The sequence below is a fragment of the Lepidothrix coronata genome, unplaced genomic scaffold (assembly GCF_001604755.1).
Source record: "Lepidothrix coronata isolate B3197 unplaced genomic scaffold, Lepidothrix_coronata-1.0 Scaffold98, whole genome shotgun sequence".
NCBI lineage: Eukaryota > Metazoa > Chordata > Aves > Passeriformes > Pipridae > Lepidothrix > Lepidothrix coronata.
Window position 1 is genome coordinate 3,149,382 of NW_016690278.1, and position 8,733 is coordinate 3,158,114.

The following is an 8,733-nucleotide window of genomic DNA, read 5'->3' on the forward strand; positions in this document are numbered from 1 at the left end:
CACAAGGGCAGATCCATGGATTTTGCCCTCTGGTGTGAAAGAGATAAGATTTGGCCTGGAACACCTTTAGAAAAGAGCCCACTCTGAAAGAAACATGGGGCTGGGCAAAGAAGGGACCATGCAAGAAACCAAAGAGAAGATTCTCTTTCTTCTTTTTCTTTTATGTTTGGCGTGGTGCTGTACTCATCAGGGAGCTACCATGTCTGCCTGGATGTAGCTCAGCACCAGGCTAAAGAAGCACTGTAAAAAGAAGGCATAAATGCTGTGTATTGTGACAGGAGCAGATAGTGGTGGGCAATGGGAAAGAAAGTGTGTGGTAAATCATATAAGGAGTCAAGAAACTAGACTTTTTTTTGCTTGTGGAGTCAAAAGGTAATGTGTGCATAAGCAGTTTTACTAGCGTTGATGTGTAGGGAAGAGTGGGTAATTAAAGGACATAAATTTGCAGGAAAGAGAAGGTACAGTGTAGAAAACAGTCCCTGTGTAAACACAAAATTTAATTAAAGTAGACATTAAAGTGTATGTGAGAAAATACCACAAGAAATGGAGGGAAAGAAACAGCAGAAAGAAAAGAAGAACTTAAAAAGGTTTAATAAACAACAGGTGAAGGACTAGCACAGATGTAACCATTAAGCACTGGGTACAGAATGCTTTGCAGCGCCATTCGAAAAACATAGGAAATGTTTTGGAAGCACTGCACCCCACTGCTCTCCCTGGGTATGACTGAGGGAACAAATGCCCAGCTAATATTAAAACATGCCTCCTTTTGTTTACTTTTTATCAGAGCCTGAAATACCTGCATTTGTTTTCCTGTTGGTTTGCCTCCACCTTGTGTCATAAATATCTATTCAGATGTTGCATTACTGGGATTTTCTTTTTCTGAGCAGAGTCAATAAGATGGGAGACCTCTCTTTAATACTAACAGTTGAAGTTTAGTGGTAGAGAAATGGCAGTACCAATGCTAACACCCATCTGAGTTGACTTTTTTTTTTTTTGAATACAATGTCCTCCAGTTACAAAAAGTTGGCACTCAGCAGGAACTTTTGCAGTCTTGTCCCACTTCTCTTTCCCTTACACTTTCAGTTCCTAGCATCTGCTGTACTTGGTTACTGATGACAAATTTAGAGAACTAAGGGAATCTATATAATTTTAATATCACCATAGCAAGCAATTTAATTTTGCACACAGATTTTGTTGAGAGGTTATGGATTTAACTCAAAACAATATATCCCAGATAAAATTATTTTCCAGAACCTTCATAGTTTATTCATACAAATATGAAGTTAGACACTGTAGTGACATCACTGATGTGTAAAATTGCTGAACTATAGCAATTGTTGAACTAGTTCCCAGCTCTGTTGCAAGGCATTTACATTTTCCATTTACCTGTCACTTCTCTTTAGACTATCCTGAATTTTATTACCACTTCCCTCAGTTTCTTCTCATGACATCTTGAGTTTATTGCCAGAAACAGGAACACAAAACCTTTCCAGATTTAAAATGCATCTCCAAAATTAGGTCTGAAGCACACAGGACTCACTGATTCAACAGACATTAAAGGGCTCAGTGACACAAGGAAGAAAAGTCTCAGAGAGAGAAAACACTGAAGAAGCAGGAGGGTGCTTAGCTCCTGAGACATTCCATTTTATGGAATCATGCACAATCACAGAATAACTGAGATGAAAAGGGACCTCTGGAGCTCATAGAATCATAAAACAGTTTGGATTGGAAGAGACCTTTAAAGGTCATCTAGTCTCATTGCCCTTGCAATAAGCAGTGACATCTTCTGCTAGATGGGGCATCTCCCACCTCCTTGGACAACCTGTTTCAGTAATTTACCGATCTCATAGTAAAAAAACCCTTCTTCCTTATATCTAATATAAATCAACTCAGAGTGTAAAACCATTACTCCTCGCCTTATTGCAACAGACCCTGGGAAAAAGTTTGTCCCTGTCTTTCTTATAGGCATCCTTCAGCTACTGAAAGGTTGCCATAAGATCTCTCTGGAGCTTTCTCTTCCAGTCTGAACCCCAGCTCTCTCAGGCTGCCTTCACAGACGGGGTGCTCCAGCCCTCTGAACATTTCTATGGATCTCCTTCAGCTCCAACAGGTCCGTGTCTTTGCTGTGCTGGGAGCTCCAAAGCTGGGTGCAGTACTACAGGTGAGGTTTCACCAGAGCAGAGTAGAGGGGCAGAATCACCTCCCTTGACCTGCTGGCCATGCTTTTTTTGATACAGGATATGGCTGGATTTCAGGCTTACAAGCACACGTTGCTGGTGTGTGTCCAGCTTTTTGTCCACCAGCACCCCCAAGTCCCTCTCAGCAGGGCTGCTCTCGATCTGTTCATCCCCCAGCCTGTGCTGATACCAGAGGTTGCCCTGACCCAGCTGCAGCACCTTGCACCAGGTCTTGTTGGGCCTCATGAGGTTCCCACGACCCCACTTCTCGAGCTTGTCCAGGTCCCTCTGGATGACATCCCACCCTTCAGGTGTGTCAGCTCAACTGCACCACTCAGCCTGGCGTCCTCTGCAAATTTTCTGAGGCTGTGTCGTTGACTAAGACATTAGGCAGCACAGGTCCCCCAGGTGACACCACTTGTCTCTGGTCTCCATCAGGACACTGAGCCATTGACCACTAACTGTCCTCTGGATGCCACCCTCCAGCCAATTTCTCATGCACTCAACAGTCCACCCATCAAATACATCTCTCTGCAGTTTAGAACAAAGGATGTTGTGGGGGACCATGTCAAAAGCTCTACGGAAGTCCAGATAGATGATATCCATAGCTCTTCCCTTGTCCACTGTTGGAGTCACTTGATCATAGAAGGCCACTGGGTTGGTCAGGCAGGAAGTAAGGCCATGCTGACTCTCTTGGATCATCACCTCCCCCAAACCTGCTAAAAGCTGTGTAGAAACCACTGATTTCTCTCTGACTTAGTAGCCTGGATGTGTTTTCAGGTGTAATTTGTACAGCTGAAAAAACCTGCTGAATTGAAAAAAACATCTGTGGAGTGAATGCAGAGGTGCAAAAAAACTTCTGCCCGGGATCCGCCCCGTCCTGCAGCAGTAAGCAGGATGCTCAGTGGTACAAACATTTCACAGGGGAAAGACCCAGAAATGATCAGGCAGAAAAGATATGGCTCTTCTCAGGGAATCTTTTTTATTGATAATTCTAAGATAAACTGATGTGCTGCTGTTGTTAAGAAATCAGTTACCTGCTGAGGACTGAACTAAGACAGTAAGTTGACCATCTTGACGACCAGCATGGCCAGAGATATCTGTTAAGTGCTATGATACTTATATTGATAAACTAAACCATTGCATGTTTGGGATTTGAAAAGCTGGGACTGTGATCTAACTGCTGTTAAATGGTGAGTATTTACCTCCTTCATGTGCTTTTCTAATATCATCAAATAACTGCAGACAAAACTTTGACCTTATTTTGGTTCCTACAAACCTAGTCTAAAGAACCAAAGCACAATAATAATATCAGGATTACAAAAGAAAATGCACATAGGCAAATGTCAGTGACACTGATAGGAAATGTTCTGCAGGTGTTGGTATCTGTTAGGATTATAGGAATAAGAGAGTCTGTGTTTTGTCAGTTCTTGAGGATTTGTTAGGTCATGACATTTCCAACTATGAAAGGGAACAAATGGCTCCTTCAATTACTGCTCTTTCTTTTTTGTCTACTCTGGGTCACTTAAACTGGCTGAATGGGGTGGTCAATAGCAGCGGCAACAAATATTTGCCAAATTGGTCTCATTATAAGGCTCTCAAAACAGATCAATAAAGGTAAAGACTCTGGAGAGCAGGAAGTGACCAATTAAACTTTTGCTGATGGCATTTGACAGTTAGGAGGAGGAAGAAATGACAGTTTTTTGATGCTATTAAGGAATACCTCTAAGACTGAAGCATATGTTAGAACTCATTATAAAATTTCTCTGAGGTTTCCTATGACTAAAAAGGAACTGATCTTGTAATGGCAAGCTGTACACTCCAGATTACTGTAGCAATTTCAGAATTTACAGAGTAACACCAGTAACACAGATTATGTTTTACTCATCCCTGAAATGAGAGAGATTTTCCCTATCAACATACTTAGTGGCCTATTCACAGCATCTTTATGACTAGTTCACTTACCAAATTTTGACATGAAGCAGATAAAGCTGTATCCTGGCTTCCAAATGGTCTTTTGAGAGCATTTCAGCACTAACAGAGGAGCATAAAGCTAATACAACTCCTGCCCAATGTGCAGCATCAAAGTGTGGCATAAATTTTCTGCTACTTGATGTAGAAGCCCAAGTGGCATCTCAGTAGTCTTGAATTTGCTCGGAAAATAAGTGAAATGGATGAGTTGGGAATGGCTTCACACTTGTAGACAGTGTCAAGGCAGCCACGCACTAAGATCACATTTGGGTGGTGCTCAGGATCTGGTTCTGTATCTACCTTCTAATGAAATAAAATTTTACTTAGGAAACAAGTCTTTCAGCGCTGCCAATGAAACGTGTTTAGGTGTCCTGTCTGTATTATTCTTGCAAAATCTCTTTTTTTAAAATAATATTTTAAATATTAATTCATGATTGTTTAGTGTTTTCCCTCTTGTCCTCCAACAAAACTTCATGTGAACCAGAGCCTGCTGTTCTTTCTCACACACCTTGAATGGATGAGATTGGTGGGGTGTGAAGAGATACAAAATTGCAGGACTACTTGCCTTTTCTAAATTTCCTTCAGTTCCTGAGACACTGAAAAGCAATCCTTCAGAGCAGGATATGTTTACCTTATTTTTGATACAGAAGGTCACTTCTGCATTGAAGAAGGTCTCTGTCAAAATGAAGTGATTCAGAAGGTGCTTTCTGCTGCCAGATAGGATTCATACCTATACATAAACCATACTTTTGTGATATAATTTTTAAAAAAAATTTAAATTTTAGAAATTATTTTTGACATCTGTACCACTGTCATTCAGTCATATGAGTGAGTCATAGCTGCATCTTCATCTGCCCTCACTTTGAGAGTAAGACAGAAGGAATTTATGTTATTTCATGTGCCATTTATAGAAGAACCCATTTTTACAGGAGGCCTTAACGGAGGATTTTTAAAGATTTTCTGCAAGGAGCTTTTTTGTTAAAATGCAGGAGAGGGGAGTAAGAGTAAAGGATGAATGTTATTTGGATGACATTATGTGAATGATTAAAGCTACACTAAAGATTATATGAAATTCCTAAATTGTCTTGGAAGCTTTGCAGTGTCTTTGCTGTTGTGGCACCAGGCAAGATCAGCTTTTGGAAAAGTGATGTAAAAATCATCATCTAGGAGAAAGCAGATTATGGATGCAAAGGATTGGGCTTGCTGGATGTAATTATACTGAAAGCTTTAAAAATTTAAGCCAATTTTCTTAAGAGCTCATACGATCTCTTTGTAAAGCTTCAGCCCTGGAAGGGATTGGTGATTGCTGGGGTTACAAAAGGCTGCACCCAGCTTCAGGAAGAGGGGAGGTCGATTGCTTGAACTGAAGAGGTTTGCAGGCAGCAGGATTCCTGCAGCTGTTGTAAGAGGAGGACTGTGAACTATCCACTCAGGTAAGGTTTGTTAGTGGGACTGCAATCCACGTCTAAAAGGTTTAGAGAAGAAGGCAAGATTGACTGTGCCTGTGTCTGTGGAGTGTGAGGACAGGAACAATGGCTGCTAACCGGCCACAGTTGGGCTGTGAGAGGTTGTTAGGACAAATCTTCACTTTTCCTGAATGGAACGGAGCCAGCAAAACCATATGATGACACTGAATGCCTGTGGTAGTCTCACACAGCTGGTGAGAACACACTGCAGCTACCCTGTACCTGCTCTAACTTATGCCAGGGTTTACTGGCTGATGGGAGATTACCTGACAGTCCCTTCTTGCACTGTTGATATCCCACAGGCGACTAAGACACTACCCTTGTGAATAGGCAAGCTGTGCTTCCAGAGCTAGAGAGAAATACAGGAGAGCTTGAGGAAACACAGAGTGACAGGGAGAAATAACTGCTGGGAGGTTTGCTGCCACATCTTCCTTTGCCTAGAGAGGAAAAGGATTATTTGATACAGCCAAATGTGATACAAAGAAGGGATGGAGAAGCATAATGACAAGGTGCATAGGTGCCTACCTCTGTGAGGTCTGTGCCCAGCCCCCTGCATGCCATGGTTACATAGATAAGAATTAGAAATCGGGAAGAAATGTAGTGCTTACCCTGGAAAATAGATTGTCAACTTGTTCATGGGAAAAGGTGAGGATACAAACACCACTGAAACTAGGGAACTGTTTGTGGAAGACCATGCTATCAGAGTTGAAATGGCTCAGAAGGACCCTGCTGGCAGAAGCTGGTGGAAGACTTTCGAAGTCACAGGAGCTGTTTTTGAAGAAGTGTCAAAGGAATCAAGCATGGCTTACTTTGTCCACTACTATCTTTTTTGTTATGGGAACAATTGGTTTGCAGCTCAAAGTTTAATAAAAGCAATGCAGTTTGACAACCTGCTAAAACCTATGAGATCAAGATCACTTTCCTAGAAATAGGGTGCCATTAAACATCATCATCACCATCACCGTTGACCCTTCAGAAATCCTCCGAGTTCCAACAATATCGGTTTCAATTAACATTAATGGCTTGTGGAAAGTACCTGTCTGGCTCGAGTGATCTTTGACTGATTGCAGCACATGCCCCACTTTGTATAATGCAGTTTCCTGAAGTTTTATCAGAGAGATTGTAACTCATGTGAAACACACGTTTTTGACAAGGGCATTTATATTTAATGCGAAATGAGAAAAAATTTGTCAATGTCCTTATTTTTGACTTGAGAAGCTTAATGAATTTGGTGGAAGCCATGCTAGAAGTCAGAGTTAGGATGACAACCATTAGAAATGAAGGCAAATCTAAAACAGAATTTGCAAATTTTTTTATTATGTACTTTTAGTAAACAAAAGTTAGGAACTCAGCACTGTGTTAGCTACCCATCTTCTGTATTACCTAATATGAATACTGCTTTTCTGCTCTTCTGAAGCTGAGCTTACCTCCATACATCACACCTTTTTCATCGTCAACATAAGATACTACTACCAAACTCTGTTGTTACGTTTTTAAACAAGCATCTTATACAGTTATCTGAGTGGATTCTGCTTGCCATTGCTGACTAATTCATCTTCATTTTTCTCCTTTTCTCTGTTCTTTGACATGTGGGTAGGAGGTCTCTGAGATCATTCTGCTTCTTGGTCTGTGTTGTGCCAGGTACAGCGGGGCACCAAGCCTGTCTGTGGGCTTCAGCAGGCACCAGTAACAAAATAGCCTCATGTGGTTTTTGCCTTATATCATATTTGTTGCTTCATCCTTTAATACAATTATATACTGACTTAGGATCTCACGAGGCCAGGTTTATAGAGATAATGCTTTTATCTATAATATGATAGCATCCAATCTCTTGCAAGTTATAGAAACATTAATCATAGAAATATGAACGTTAATGAAATTTCTGTTACAGAAACTCCCAATCATTTCACTTCATATATAAATGATTCAGTAAGTAGAAATACTAAATAATAAAAAAGTTACTGAACAGCTATACATACATTTTTAAAGAAACATATCCTTTCCAGCTCTGCATTTCATATTAAGATCAATGAGTTCTGCAGCTAAGTACTCTTGCAATTTGAAGTTCAATTGAATGGTTCTGGGTTTAGAAGTCTATAGCTGAGCATTCAGTAGCAAAATATGTATGTTCCAGAAAACTGTTCTCTTTGTCTGCTTACAGAGGATTACCTCTACCACTGTGTAGATTGTCCACTTAAAGTGTCCCTCTGACAGGCTTAAGAATGCAATTAATCTGGGCATATAAAAACATAGCACAATAGAAGGGAGAGAAATAGTGCCAGCAAGAGGAAATTTGTCTTCATGGATCAGTTAAAAAAAAAAAAAAAAAACCCCCCACCAAAAAAAAAAAAAAAAAAAACCAAACAGAAAATACAGTTGTCATATAGAGATGATTTTTAGTTGGGGGCACCCTGCCTTTGAACTTGTTCTGAAGCTTTCAACTGGAAGTTATCCTCAGAACAATATTTGTGTTTGTAATGCTGTTCAGCATGTTGTTATTGTTTCTGTCAGCTGGGAGTTAGCAAAGTGGACCATCTTTGTAAGTGTTACACAGCTAAAGCTGTTCCTGCCGGCCACTCCTGCTGGCAAGCGGGCAAGGACATCTCATACCTACTCAGGCAGCAAAGAAAAATTCAGGAAACTGGACTGAAGCCACAACCTAGTCCAGATAAAATGTAGTGAAGCCTATTTTGTTGTTCTTCTCTTTCACACATGCTGGATATTTGCCTTTCTTTAACTCATATCAAAACCTTATCTCCTGAAATAACTGAACTGAAGTGGGAGCCATGATGTGAGTACCTAATCATCTGTGTGGTGGGGAATTCTCATCCTGTGTTAACTCCATTTGCAACTGCTGGAATCACCACCTTCGATTCAGTAGGGTGGAAGCAAGAAAAAGGGAGACTGCTTGTGTTTATCAAAGACTATGGAACAAAATTGCAGTAATTTAGAGCCACTGATGAAATAAGAAAGTGCAAAACTAATGACAGGCTAATGCAGAAAAGTATGTTGAAAGCCCTTCCTTAATTTGAGATGAGCTGACAGCTGTGACAAAGGGAGAGAGGGAAGGGAAAGCCTGTTAAGGAGCACAGTTTCCTGCTCTGTTAAAAATACCGTCT